Source organism: Euleptes europaea, chromosome 2 (genome assembly GCF_029931775.1).
Source record: "Euleptes europaea isolate rEulEur1 chromosome 2, rEulEur1.hap1, whole genome shotgun sequence".
Lineage (NCBI taxonomy): Eukaryota > Metazoa > Chordata > Lepidosauria > Squamata > Sphaerodactylidae > Euleptes > Euleptes europaea.
Window position 1 is genome coordinate 140,538,328 of NC_079313.1, and position 14,968 is coordinate 140,553,295.

The window sequence follows — 14,968 nt, forward strand, 5'->3', positions numbered from 1 at the left end:
TTGTCTTTTCAAGCATGATGCCCCACCCCTATTTTTTTCCCATTGTTGATAGCTGGCTGCAGTGTTATAATGATCTTTGAATAGATAGGTCAGGTCAGTTGGCACAGGTCAAACTCACACATACACACATACACACACACAATTTTTAGGGTTGCCAACCTCCAGGTACTAGCTGGAGATCTCCTGCTATTACAACTGATCACCAGCCAACAGAGATCAGTTCACCTGGAGAAAATGGCCACTTTGGCAATTGGACTCTATGGCATTAAAGTCCCTCCCCAAACCCCGCCCTCCTCAGGCTCCACCCCAAACAGCCCTGTGAGGTAAGGTCATAACATGGTGACTGGCCAGCAGGCACATCCCTTGGGGGAAACCCCACCACGGTTGTCAGCAGCAGCACTGAGGTCTTCGCAGTCTGGTCGTCACAGGATGCTGCTGGGCCTGCCCCGGTCCTCCCCGCAGCAGCAGAGGGCACTGTGATGCCTCTCTTCCATGGTTGGTGTGTGTGAGTGGCATCACTGGGATTATGGCTGCCAACCTCCAGGTAGTGGCTGGAGATCTCCTGCTATTACAACTGACCTCCAGCCCTGTGGCTTTGAAGTCCCTCCCCAAACCCCACCCTCCTCAGGCTCCGCCCCAAAAATCTCCAGGTATTTCCCAATCTGGAGCTGGCAACCCTAACTGGGATGCTTGTGGCACCATGGAATTGGGCCTTCTTGGCCGTTTCTTATTTCCACTGAGAGAGCAGAAGGCAGGAATTCAGAGCGATCTGGTCAAGGGGACTTTGGCACCGCTCTGTTTGGGCACGGGACACCAACAGAGCAGCATGCAGGGCAAATGCAACGAGGGAAGCGAGAAGCAAGGGTTTGTCTCTGGGTGGGGGTGGGGAGGGTCCCAGAGAGACCCCCGATGGCCCCTTCCCAGGCTGCCCCCCCAAGCCAGCATCCCCACTAAAATTGGCATCAGATTGTACTCCCTTCCCATAGAGTTCAGGGAGGGAGTCTCCCACACTTAAGGCTAGCCCCCAAGCCTGGCTTTCTCCCCCTTTCAGATATGGACCATCACCCAGAGTCAGGACCCCAATCTCCAGCAAGACAAATTCCATTTATTAGGACAGGCCTGGACGTTGGGCTCCGTAAACCACCTCCCAGAAGAAGACGAGTCAAGGAGTCGGCCCGGGGCCCCAGCCAGTCCCTGCGAGAGAGGGGTGGGGCCTTGCTCTTCCCAGACGGAATTTCAATTAACCTGAGAAAAAAGAAGATGCCTTCAGTGCTCTGCTTTCCTGCAGCATCCCTGGTGCTGAAGGAGAGCGGTCCTGGGAGGAGCCTCCCCTCGGCCCTCCCACCAGAGCTGCCAAAAGCTGGGGACGAGAAGACCAGCCGCGATGGCTTGGAAGGGAAGGGGCCCCACCCTGGCAGCATTCGTGTGTCTGTTAACTGCCCTGAGCCCAGCTTTAGTTGGGAAGGGCAGGATGAAAATATTGATGATGATGATGATGATGATGATGATGATGATGATTAGGGTTGCCAACCTCCAGGTACTAACTGGAGATCTCCTGCTATTCCAACTGATCTCCAGCCAATAGCGATCAGTTCCCCTGGAGAAAATGGCCACTTTGGCAATTGGACTCTATGGCATTGAAGTCCCTCCCCCCACAAACCCTGCCCTTCTCAGGCTCAGCCCCAAAAATTCCCACCAGTGGTGAAGAGGGACCTGGCAAGCCTGATGATTATGATGATACTTCACTTATGCCCTATCTTTCTCCCCCGTGGGGACTCACTCTCCACCACTGTATCTGTCTTCACCATAACCACCCTGTGAGGTAGGTTAGTCTGAGAGTGGGCAGCTGGCCCCAGTTCACTCAGCCAGCTTCCATAGCAGAGTGAGGATATAAACCTGAGCCTCCCAGATCCTCATTTGACACTCTAACCACTACATCATGCTGTCTCTCTCTCTATTGTTTTTCTTTTTGAAGCTGAAAGAAGTTCCGTTTTGAATCTCAAAGTGGTATAATCCAGGGTTTACCACATCTGTGAGGACTAGGCCAGAGAATCCTGTGGCATTTTAAAGCCTATCAAATCAGTTAGAATCATGGAGTTGGAAGGGACCACCAGAGTCATCTAGTCCAACCCCCTGCGCAATGCAAGAAATTCACAACTACCTCCCCCCCCTGCACCCCCAGTGACCCCTACTCCATGCTCAGAAGATGGCAAAAAAAAAAATAACCCTCCAGGATCCCTGGCCAATCTGGCCTGGAGGAAAATTGCTTCCTGACCCCAAAGTGGTAATCAGCACTACCCTGGGCATGCAAGAAGGGGCCCCAAGAGCCAAACACTGATGCAACCCTTCCTGCCCTCCCTCTCACAATCTGCCTAAGGTCATAGAATCAACATTGCTGACAAATGGCCATCTAGCCTCTGCTTGAAAACCTCCAATGAAGGAGTTGTAGCTTTGCAGCTGTGTGTGTGAGTTAAGTGCCGTCAACTCGCTTCCAACTCATGGCGACCCTATGAATGAAAAGTCCTCCAAAATGTCCTATCTTTGACAGCCTTGCTCAGATCTTGCAAATTGAAGGCTGTGGCTTCCTTTATTGAGTCAATCCACCTCTTGTTGGGTCTTCCTCTTTTCCTGCTGCCCTCAACTTTTCCTAGCATGACTGTCTTTTCCAGTGACTCTTGTCGTCTCATGACGTGACCAAAATACGACAGCCTCAGTTTAGTCATTTTAGCTTCTAGGGTCAGTTCAGGCTTGATTTGATCTATAACCCACTGATTTGTTTTTTTGGCAGTCCCCAGTATTTGTAACACTCTCCTCCAACACCACATTTCAAAGGAATCTATTTTCTTCCTATCAGCTTTCTTCACTGTCCAGCTTTCACACCCATACATAGTAATAGGGAATATGATGGCATGAATTAATCTAGTCTTGGTGGCCAGTGACACATCCTTACACTTCAAAATCTTTTCTAGCTCCTTCATGGCTGCCCTTCCCAGTCTCAATCTCCTTCTGATTTCTTGGCTGCAGTCTCCCTTTTGGTTGATGGTGGAGCCAAGGAATAGAAAGTCTTGAACAAGCTACCCATTTCTAAATTTTAAGACTCTAACATTTCTACTCCCCAAATGGGAATGCAGACTGTGGCCTGCAAACAAGGAAAGGGAAAAGAGGAGTGAGATGCCAGAGACATTCATGTAACACAGCTGGGGATATCCCTATGTCATCAAGTTTGAGAGTCAGAAGGGGCCTCAGAGGACATCTAGCCCAACCCCCTACTCAATGTAGGCCACCCAAAACACATACCCTGGCAACTTCAGCCCACTGGATCTGGTCATGCCCTCTGGAGCAGCAGCTCACTTGTCTGTTGCCCTCCTCCAGGGGACAAACTTTCCGGGACTTGAATAGCAAACCCGTGTACCCCTCAGCTTTCTCTTCTCCAAGCTAAACATACCCAGACCCCATTTTTCTTTGTTGCCCTCCTCCCAACCCATTCCATGTGAACACGGGAAGTGGTAAGTGCTCTTCCCTGGAGGTTTTTAAGCGGAGGTTAGATGGCCATCTGTCAGCAATGCTGATTCTGTGACCTTAGGCAGTTCATGACAGAAAGGGCATCTTGGCCATCTTCTGGGCATGGAGTAGGTCGCTGGGGGGTGTGGGGAGGGAGGCAGTTGTGAAATTCCTGCATTGGGCAGGGGGTTGGACTAGATGACCCTGGTGGTCCCAACTCTGTGATTCTATGATTCTAATGCAGGGTTGGGACATGGGAGCGGGATGGTGTTCAGTGATCACACACAGCCCACTTGTTCTGAGCGCAGTCTACAGGAGACGTTGCTCTACTCACTGGGAGATGCTGGGCCAATCATTCTCAGCCTAACCTACCTCACAGGGTTGTTGTGAGGGTTGTTGATCCTGCTGGTGCCTTCCAACTCTGTGATTCTAAGGGAGAACCAATGTGCACAGCCTTGAGCCCCTGATGCTTCCAAGGCTCCTCCAGCTGGCCACCTTGGCAACTGGACTCTATGGCATTATACCCCATTGAAGTCCCTCCCTTCCCTAAACCCCGCCCTCCTCAGGCTCCGCCCCCAAAATCTCCAGGTATTTCCCAACCCGGAGCTGGCAACCCTAATTCCAGTCCACTCTTTTGGGCTTTCCTTTCCCACCATGGCTGCTGAACGTGGCCCAGTTCTGCAGGGCCGGCAAGACAGAGATGTTCCGCCAGCCCTGTGGTTGAGGACAGCAAGGGTGCCCATCTGAAGCTGGCCTCTCTTCCCCTTCCCTTCCCCTCCCTCTCCCCTCCTGCCCTTCCTTTTTCTTCCTCCTTTTTCTCCCTATTTCCCTGACCATCCACATATCTTCCATGTTGTTTCCTTTCCTTGTCCATCTCCCCTTCCCCACCCTGTGGCAGGACATCAACCACACTTGACGAAATGACAGCTGCCATTAGAACATCTCTCCTTGTAGAGAAAAAATTAATATGGCGCCACTTATAATTATTGCATAGTTACTGATAAAGTCATTAAATACGGCATTGTTAAAATGTTTTAAAAGTCGTTATGTATTATATTTATGGTGTCTAGCTGCCCTGTGCCTTGCTTTGCTGGGGGAGGGTAGGATATAACTAAAATGTATTATCATTATCGTTATTAGTAGGGTTGCCAGCCTCCAGGTACTAGTTGGAGATCTGCTATTACAACTGATCTCCAGCCAATAGAGATCAGTTCATCTGGAGAACATGTCTGCTTTGGCAATTGGACTCTATGGCATTGAAGTCCCTCCTCTCCCGAAACCCCACCCTCCTCAGGCTCCGCCCCAAAAACCTCCCACCAGTGGCAAAGAGGGACCTGGCAACCCTAATTATTAAAGGGGTTTTCCTTCCCACCCCCACCTTGCTGCCTGCTCAGGCCTCTGGGTCTCAGCCACAATGTCTTTGACTTACCACACTGCTTTCTGCATTCTTTCCGGGATCGGAAGTTGTTCCTGTTCCCTTTGCAGCCGCTGTAGTTGAACTTCAGACACATCCCTCTGCTTGCATTGTAGTACCAGCGGAGATAGGAGCCTTGGCACCCCCCAACATTCCTGGGGAGCTGGCAGATATCTTAGAAACAGGGAGAAGGGAGAGAGAAATCTGAGACACCGGAAGGAAAAAGGTGCGGCAAAGCCCATCTGGCAGGAGGGAGACAACCTTCTTCCCAACGGGCCGCAAAGGCTTCCCTTGATTACCATCCCAGGCCAAGGCTGCCTTTGCCAGACTCACCACTGGCTGCAGATGCCAGGGCCAGGTGGGCCCAGAAGGTGAGGAGCCCCAGCAGGAGAAAGCAGAGCCCGAACCTCATGGCAGTCTTCAGGGGTGGTTCTGAACGGCAGCACCGCTAAGCCAGCCTGGATATAAATGCACGTGGGATGGAGCTGGATTCAGGAGGGGTCAGAACAACACCTGCTGGGGCAACCGGCCAGATCCAGATTGTTCCATCCAAAAGCATTCTTTACTCAATAAAAAAAAGGCTCTGGTTTAAACCACAGAGACAGCCGAGGTCTGGGAACTGTTTGCTGTGTGCTTCAGAGAATGCCGCTCTTTGTCTGGGACAGGGAGGAGTCCGTAGGGCATCGCTAAAGCCTCAAGTGAGTGCCACAATTAACGGGGTTTCTTTCCTGGGCATCTGGAGCCCCAGGCTCCCCTGGCCATTCTGGTATACATCAATAAGGGCCCCCAACAAATTCCACTGCCTTTACAAGCTTCGGGCCTCTCATCTCAGATTGATTTGCTGCCTCTGCACCCATCCAGCCTCAAACCTGTTTTGCCTGATCTGTTATGTTTAAATGCTCTGGAGGTCCCCCATGCCAAACATTTAGGAAAGGATCTCAAACACAGCATAGCCTATCATCCTAGAAGAGACCCCTTAAGATCAAATATCTGCCATTTTCAGGTCAGCAAAAAAGCATGGGGAAAGAGCGTAACCCCGCCCCCATCCCATCACTCGGTGGTCTCAATGCAGACCACATCTGATAAATACTGGGAGCTTTGGGTGAGGAAATCCTGGCCCCTGCGTGCTTCAGCCCAACACTTCAGAAGGTGGGTCGTGTTGGGCTGCAGTAGAAGGGCTGGATTCAAGTCCTATAACACCTTAGATTTTCTGAAGAAGTGAGCAAGATGTTCTGAAGACTTTTCTCTGAAGAAGTGAGCTGTGACTCACAAAAGCTCATGCCCTGCCAGAAATTTTGTTATAGAAGAAATTGGTTCATGGAATCATAGAGTTGGAAGGGACCACCAGGGTCATCTAGTCCAACCCCCTGCACAATGCAGGAATTTCACAACTACCTCCCACACACACACACACACACAGTGACCAGAAGATGGCCAAGATGCCCTTCCTCTCATCATCTGCCTACGGTCACAGAATCAGCATTGCTGACAGATGGCCATCTAGCCTCTGCTTCAAAACCTCCAGGGAAGGAGAGGTGGTTTGTCTTTAAGGTGCTACTGGGCTCTTAGGGCATTTATGCACGGCTGTTTCCCTGCTGACTACTTCGGGGCTTTGCTTTGATTATGCTTGCATTTGCTGCCTGTCAGAGGTTGCCTTGTTCTCCCTGCGCATCTCCGCACATTTTGAGCATGTTTTCTGGATGCTGGCTAAACGTAAATGCACGGGGAGAGCAAGGCAACCTCTGATGGTCGGGAAATGCAAGCATAATCAAAGCAAACCTTGAAGTAGTCAGCGGGGTGACCACGAGGAAACAGCCCGGCATAAATGGCCCATATGGCTCTTGAGTCTTTTCTACTGCTGCAGGCAGACTAACATGGCTACCTATCATGATCAAGCTTTTCAGGGTATCAGCTTTCGAGAGTCAAAGCTGTCTTCACCCTCCTCAGGTTCCGCCCCAAAAATCTCCAGATATTTCCCAACCTGGAGCTGGGTGACCCCTAATCTCACGGCAGGGTTCTTTCAAGCAGAGAAGAAAAATGTGAGAAGTGTTTCAGGGTGGAGTCCACGCATTCTCCGCATGGCTGTTGCTTGGAGTTGGCTTTGCCCGGAACAGCTTTCAAGCACCCACGTTGCCAACTTTCCATTAACAGGTTTAGCCAGAACCATGCTGAGCAAAGATCTCTCTGGGCAAAACATTTTCCCCCCTGCAGAACGCCCTTCCCTGTTTTGCAATCTGGCACATCACATTGTGGATTCCCTTTATCACCGGATTCCTGCTTGACACCCTCCCAGAAAAGCACCCCTGGCCTGCGTACGTCCCTTCTCTGCCTCAAGGAGGAAGGAGGAAGGATGGTCAAAGGCCACCCTGCCTTGAGGCCATCCTGAACAGAGGACAGAAGGCAAGGGGGCAGCTAGGGAAACATCAGATTCTCCAAGGAGGGAGCCCCTGAGGAGGGTCGCTCGATGAGCACTTGGGGATTTTTCACTGCATTTGCTTCTTTCCATCTTCTGGCAATTGTTTCTTGCATCTTCAGCTTTGGTACAGCTGGACTGAAGAGGTATATTTACCCAGCTGGAGTCCATTTGCAATCCAGGTGGCAAGGGTGGCTGTGTAACTTGCAGGGAAATTTCTTGGTGGGTGACTGGGAAGCTAACAGGGTCGGTACTTGGATGGGAAACCACCAAGGAAGACTGGAGCTGTCCTCCAGAGGAAGGCAATAGCAAACCACCCCTGCTCACCTTCTGGCCTGAAAACCCCATGAGGTGGAACTTCTTGGGGCTGCCATGAGTTGTCTGACTCATTGGCGGACTTTCCCTTATGCTGCTTTAAGCTTTCCAAGGAAAGAGGTGGGTGGGCAAGTGCTGGTCATTAGAAGGCCCTGCAACCAGAACACCCTGGGGTGGGGGGGGCATTGGCCGGGGCAGGACGGTTGGTCTAATAAAGCCTCCCTAAGCCGACTCATTACAAAACTGGAATGTGGTCTGAATGGCTTCTTGGTTGATGGGCAGAAGTCATCTGAATGGCAGAGAAATCTGGTAAAAAGCACTTGAGGGACAGGCATTTAAAAGTGGATTTGTTTTTCTTTCACATACCATAATATTATATGTAAAAATAAATAAAAAAGTACAGTCCTGATTTCTCTCTCTCTGTGTGTGTGTGTGTGTGTGTGTGTGTGTGTGTGTGCGTGTGTGTGTGTTAAGTGCAGTCAAGTCACTTCCAACTCAGGCGACCCTATGAATCAAAGTCCTCCAAAATGAGGACATTTTGGACAGCCTTGCTCAGATCTTGCAAATTGAGAGCCGTGGCTTCCTTTATAGAGTCAATCCATCTCTTGTTGGGTCTTCCTCTTTTCCTGCTGCCCTCAACTTTTCCTAGCATGATGGTCTTTTCCAGTGACTCTTGTCTTCTCATAATGTGACCAAAATGTGATAGCCTCAGTTTAGTCATTTAACTTCTAGGGTCATTTCAGGCTTGATTTGATCTATAACCCACTGAATTGTTTTTTGGCAGTCCACAGTATCCATAACACTCCTCCAACACTACATTTCTACTCCATAGTTAATCATTATATTATATTTATAGACTGCACTGAAGTCTCTAAATAGGCTAACAAAACTGTCATCAAGAAGCAAAATATAAAATCACATAAAAGAATAAGACACAACACAAGAGAGCAACGTAAGCCAGTTAGAGCACAGCCGAGAAGATCCAGGATCTTCAGCCTTGCTTATCACCCCCAGAGCTCCTAAACACTAATGAGGAATTAGCAAGGTGGACCTCCTGGAGGTGAAGGCAATTTTGCAACTGTCCTTCAGGAACTCAGAAGTCCTGAACTGCAAAGGTCAGCCAATGACTCACCATGACCAGACACATCATCTGCTCTAATGCCTGGTTTAAGTGCAGCAAGATGGAGAGAGCAGGTGATGGGTTCCAAGAAGGTTTTCTCCAGGAGTTGTGGCCTCTTTCAAGACTGGGGACTTCTCACTTCCACAAGAGCATAAGAAGAGCCCTGCTGGATCAGATCAGATCAGTGGTCCATCAAATCCAGTGACCAACCAGTTGCCCTGGAGGGCCAAGAAACAGGACATAGAGGCCAGCGTGGTGTAGTGGTTAACAGCAGCGGACCCTAATCTGGAGAACTGCGTTCAATTCCCCACTCCTCCTCATGAGTGGCAGACTCTAATCTGGTGAACTGGGTTGGTTTCCCCACTCCTCCACATGAAGCCTGCTGGGCATCCTTGGGCCAGTCACAGTTCTCTCAGAACTCTCTCAGCCCAACCTAGAAGAAGAAAAAGGAGTTGGTTTTTACATGCCAACTTTCTCTACCACTTAAGTCAAAATCAAACAGCCTTCCCTCCCCCCACACACACACAACAGACACCCAGACACACACACACACACAACAGAACCACCAGCCTTACCTTCTCCTCTCCTCTGTCTCCTACCCTTATCTTACAATCTGGCTTACAATCAGCTTCCCTTCCCCTCCCCACAACAGACACCCTGTGAGGTAGGTGAGGCTGAGAGAACTGTGACTAGCCCAAGGTCACCCACCTGGCTTCATGTGTAGGAGTGGGGAAACCAACCTGGTTCACCAGATTAGCCTCCAAAAAGGGCAAGAGTCCAGTAGCACCTTAAAGACTAACAAAAATATTTTCTGGTAGGGTATGAGCTTTCGTGAGCCACAGCTCACTTCTTCCGATACAGCTAGAACGTGAATCCATCGGTCTTTAAGTAGAGGAACAGTATGTAAATGTGAATAGCAGTCTTGATGGGAGTAGGTGTGATATGCAGACGAGTCTGTGATGTCCAGGGGAGAGATGGGTGTGGAGAAATCAGCATTGGTAATGGGCCATGAATGCAAGGTCTTTATTCAGCCCAGGTAAATGCATTGACTTTAGTTTGAATATCAACTGTAATTCAGCAGTTTCTCTTTCCAATCTCCCTTTAAAATTCCTTTGTAAGAGAACTGCTACTCTTAAACAGAGTAGCCTCCGTCGCTCATGTGGAGGAGTGAGGAATCAAACCCGGTTCTCCAGATCAGACTCCACCGCTCCAAACCACCATTCTTAACCACTACACCACGCTGGCTCTCCACACAGATCTCCACCGTCTTGTCTAATTGGACAGACATCTCTCTTTTCTTTTTTTCAAACTAGACAAGTACTTCCCTTGATGATTTTGATTGCTGGTTCCCGGCAGAGTGAGGACATTCAAAGCCGAGGGCACCCTGCTGCATCCAGGTCTAGAGGCTGCTGCTGCCGCCATGGAAACAGAACCACAGCGCATCTGATTTCTTATGCAACAGAGGATCTGGGGAAGATGCAGCAAAAACAGGCACCACCTTTCCCCCTTGCAGGCAAAGATGCTGAGCACCATTCCTCTTGGCTCCAACCCAAAGAGGTTTGGCCTCCAGTTTCACGGCCCCCAACTCAGAGGGTGCAAATTCAACGGCACACTTCCTTGGGAAGGGTGCCCTGGAAACTCCCAGCCTCCTCTTGCTCAATGGTGGACTCTCTCCAGACTCCACCCAGCCAAGGAAGGGTTTATATCTTGGCTGACCTGGATCAGCCCCGGCACATCCTGACTCTTCTTCAAGCAGCGCCATGGCAGATAAGGTCCTCCCCTTCCTCCTCCTCGTGGGACTCCTCACCGTCTGGGCTGGGATGCCATCTGCAACGGAAGCAAAAGGTATATTGGAAGCCCCCCCACACTCCCCCAATGGGTCTGTTTTGTCAGAGATGCGTTTTTTGAAGCCCCCACCCCAGCCCCATCCAGACCAAATAAGTGAGGGGAACTCTTGTGCAGGTATTTCCAGTCTGTATTATATCTATCCAGTAACGTTCTCCCCCATGGAATCATTATGGTGATGCATAATCCTGGCAGACGCCTGGCGACTCCAGAGATGCAACTGCTTCAGCTACAGTTGCCAACCTCCAGGTGGGGGTTGGAGATGTCCTGGAATTACAACTGATCTCTAAACTAGAGAGATCAGTTCTCCTGGAGGAAATGGCAGCTTCAGAGGGTGGACTTTGTGGCATCACGTCCCCACTGTTCTCTCCCCTCTCTAAACTTTACCCTCCCAAGGCACCAACCCCAAATCTCCAAGAATCTCCCAAGCTGGAGTTGGCACTAGGGTTGCCAATAGGGTTGCCAACCTCCATGTACTAGCTGGAGATCTCCTGGGTTTACAACTGATCTCCAGCTGATAGAGATCAGTTCACCTGGAGAAAATGGCCGCTTTGGCCATTGGCCCCCACGGCATTGAAGCCCCTCCCCTCCCAAACCCTGCCCTCCTCAGGCTCTGCCCCCAAAACCTCCCGCCAGTGGCAAAGAGGGACCTGGCAACCCTATTTGCCAACCTCCAGGTGGGGCCTGGAGTTCTCCAGAATTACAACTGATCTCCAGGCAACAGAGATCAGTTCCTCTGGAGGAAATGGCAGCTTCACAGGGCAGACTGTATGGCATTAGACCCTCCCCTCCCCAAACCCCAGCCTCCCTGCGCTCCACCTCCCCCCAAATCTCAAGGAATTTCCCAACTCAGAGTTGACACTTCTACCCTTGACCCACCAGCCTCGCCATGCCTGCCCAGGAATTATGGATTTGAGGAACACGCTTGAGCAAGCTGCCCCTCCTGTTCCAGCCTGATTCTTGTTCTCAATTCTGTTTCTCAGGAATCTGCAGACTCCCTGCCCAAGTGGGTCCCTGCATGGCCTTACTTCCCCGCTGGTACTACAACTGGGAGGCCAGGAAATGCGAACAGTTCAACTATGGAGGCTGCAGAGGGAATGCAAACAACTTCAAGACTCGCAAAGAATGCGCTCACGCATGTGGAGGAGGTAAGAGCCTTGGTTCATTAAGATGGTGCAGGAACAAAGCACCGTGAGCCCTCAAGGACTGATCCCCAGACAGAAAGGGGGACTAAGAATGGAGCAGCTGAAGGGGGAGCCCCACAGCTTGGGTTGCCAACTCCAGGTTGGGAAATTCCTGGAGACTGGGGATAGAGCCTGGGGAGGGGAGAATTTGGGAACCGGGGGGGACTTCAGCAGGGTATAATGCCATAGAATCCACCCTCCAAAGCAGCCATTTTCTCCGGGAGAACCGATCGAAACTGATTTCTGTATCCTAGAGATCATTTGTAATTGTGGGGAATCTCCAGGTCTCTCCTGGAGGTTGGCTACCCTACAACCACCACCACCCCAGTTAGCTGGCACAGGCAACTATTCCAGGAGCAGAATGTTCTACTTGGAGAAGACCTGAAAAACTGAAAAGGCCAGTTTGGGAGAGGGACAGAAGGACTTTGTTCTGAAGAGCCCAGATCTTCCCTCCTGGGAGGGCCGTAAGGTTGCCAACCTCCCTCCAGGTGGTGGCTGGAGGATCTCTCAGGATTACCACTGATCTATCCAGACAACAGAGATCACTTCCCCTGGAGAAAATGGCATCTTGGGGGGCGGGTATCTATGGCAGGGAGTTTGACCCTTGAAAGCTCATACCCAAAAATCTTGTTGGTCTCTAAGATGCTGCTGAACTCAAATCACAGCTTTGTCAGGGGTCACTGGGGGTTTTGGGGGGGAGGTAATTGTGAATTTCCTGCATTGTGCAGGGGGGTTGGACTAGATGACCCTAGGGGTCCCTTCCAGCTCTATGATTCTGTGATTCTAGATGCCTTTGGAAAGCAGAAACTTTAAAAATCCGAAAATGGAAAGTGCAACCCGAAACCTCACAGCTTTGCCAGGAAAATATCTGGCGGTGGTCTAGTCAGTTTGTGCCAGAGAGGAAATTTCATTTGGATTAGTTGACCTAAGATAAATTAACAGGGCATGCTCAGCTGAGCAGAGATTTTTGCTCAGTTGTGTGAGGGTTCCCAACCTCCCTGTGCAAACTCCATAAAATCACTTGCTCAGACGGTCATGCAGAAACAAGGAACTTTATTGGAAGCTTCAGGTAGTACAGGCCTTACACTGGTAAAGTTGCAAGTGAATACAGTTTCACAAAGACAGAATTATAACCCCTACAGGAAAGCAGATGTCAAACGTATGTTATGGGAATCTACGAGATAATTGTGCATGGTACAAGAACATCAAAGACCTCAGGGAACTCGTTAGGCTATCTACCCACCAAGGCCACAGCTGGCGGGAGGGAGTCCGAGAGAGCAAGGAAGGCGGACGTGGGAAGAGACATTCCAACCTGGGGCCTGTCAGACCCCGCGCCTGAACCAAGGAAAGGCAAAAGGCCTGGACTGCTTTTACGAGTCCGGGGGGGGGGGGAACCACACCAGGCAAAGGCATACAGACCCTCACATTCTGCCCCCCTTAAGGCCCCCCTCCCCCGAGTCCGGGCGGACGAGGCTTGTCCGGATAGGCAGAGTGAAACTCTCGAACCAGGCGGGGAGCCGCCACATGGGGAGCGGCCACCCACTCATCCTGGGCGGACCCCAGGTGCTTCCAGCGGATCAAATAGAACAGTTTTCCCTTTTTCAGTTTAGAGTCCAACACTTTAGAAACTTCAAGATGCGTTTCCCCCTCTATGGCATTGAAGTCCCTCCCCTCCCGAAACACTGCCCTCCGTAAGCTCCACCCCAAAAACCTCCCACTGGTGGCAAAGAGGGACCTGGCAACCCTGCTTCTGCACCCAAGGCAGGTGGTCTCCCTTAGGGCCTGGACATTGAGGGGGGAATCATAGAGTTGGAAGGGACCACCAAGGTCATCTAGTCCAACCCCCTGCAGATGCAGGACCTCCACCCTTCCCTCACATCTGGGCCCCCTCCTTCCCACTTTTCTCTTTTGCCTGAGACCGGGCCTTATCCATGACCAATCTGCCTTTCGGGGGGGGGGTTGCTGTGGTGTGAACAGGCTCAACTCTGCTGCCCTGGGTGTCAACCCCACCACCAGCCCCTTCTCAAGTTCCCCAGGACAAAACAGCCACTTTGGAAGATGGATTCTATGGCATTATAGCCCACTGAGGTCCCTCCCCTCCCCATACCCTGCCCTTAACCAGGCTCCCACCCTACAGCTCCAGGAATTTCCCAACCCAGAGTTGGCATCTCTGATCAGGGGCCTAGAGACCAAGCCCTATGAGGAAAGGCTAAGGGACTTGGAAATATTCAGTCTGGAGAAGAGGAGGTCGAGGGGGGACAGGATTGCTCTCTTTAAGCATTTGAAGGGCTGTCAGAGGAGGGCAGGGAGCTGTTCCTGTTGGCAGCAGAGGATCATAGGACTTGCAATAATGGGTTTAAATTGCGGGCAGAATGGTACCAGCTGGATATTAGGAAAACGTTTTTTACAGTCAGAGTTGTTCGGCAGTGGAATCAGCAACCTAGGGAGGTTTTGAGCTCCCCTTCTCTGGCAGTCTTTAACCAGAGGCTGGATAAACATTGTCAGGGATGCTCTAGGCTGATCTTGCATTGAGCAGGGGGTTGGACTAGATGACCTGTATGTCCCCTTCCAACTCTGTGATTCTATGATCTCTACGATGACGCCTGCTTCCTCTTCTTTTCCAGGGTCCAAGAGTGACTGAGCGGGCCACAGCTGTGGCAGAAGCCCCCAGCCCCGCATTCTGGCCAGAGTTCTTCCCCTGACCTGGCTGTTCTTCCCACAGACAGGCCCCTCACTGGTAGCTTTGGGAGGAGAAGAGCAGAGGGCTGATTGATGAGATATGTTGCAACTGCATACCTAATTCTGCCCTCCCCCCCACACACACACAATAAAAAAAACCACAGTATGAGCCTCCAGCCTCAGTTTGAACTTGCCTGTTTGTGGAGAACTATAGCTGGGAGGGGGATTGGAGCACTTCCCTCCTCCACTTTATTGGCGAATGAGCAAATTCATGAATATGCACAATTAGTTATTTGTTGCAAAGTCAGTTTAAGACATCTGAGATCTCACGTCCTGAATCTATGAATTAGGAGGTCTGATCTTTCAGCATCGCTGTTATTGCTCAGATTTTGTTTGTTTGTTAAGGCACCTCTATACTGCTTTGCTCTCAAGGGACCCAAAGCCATCTACAAGAATTTCCAGACCAGATTAAATAATTCAGATTATCAAAAGCAAAC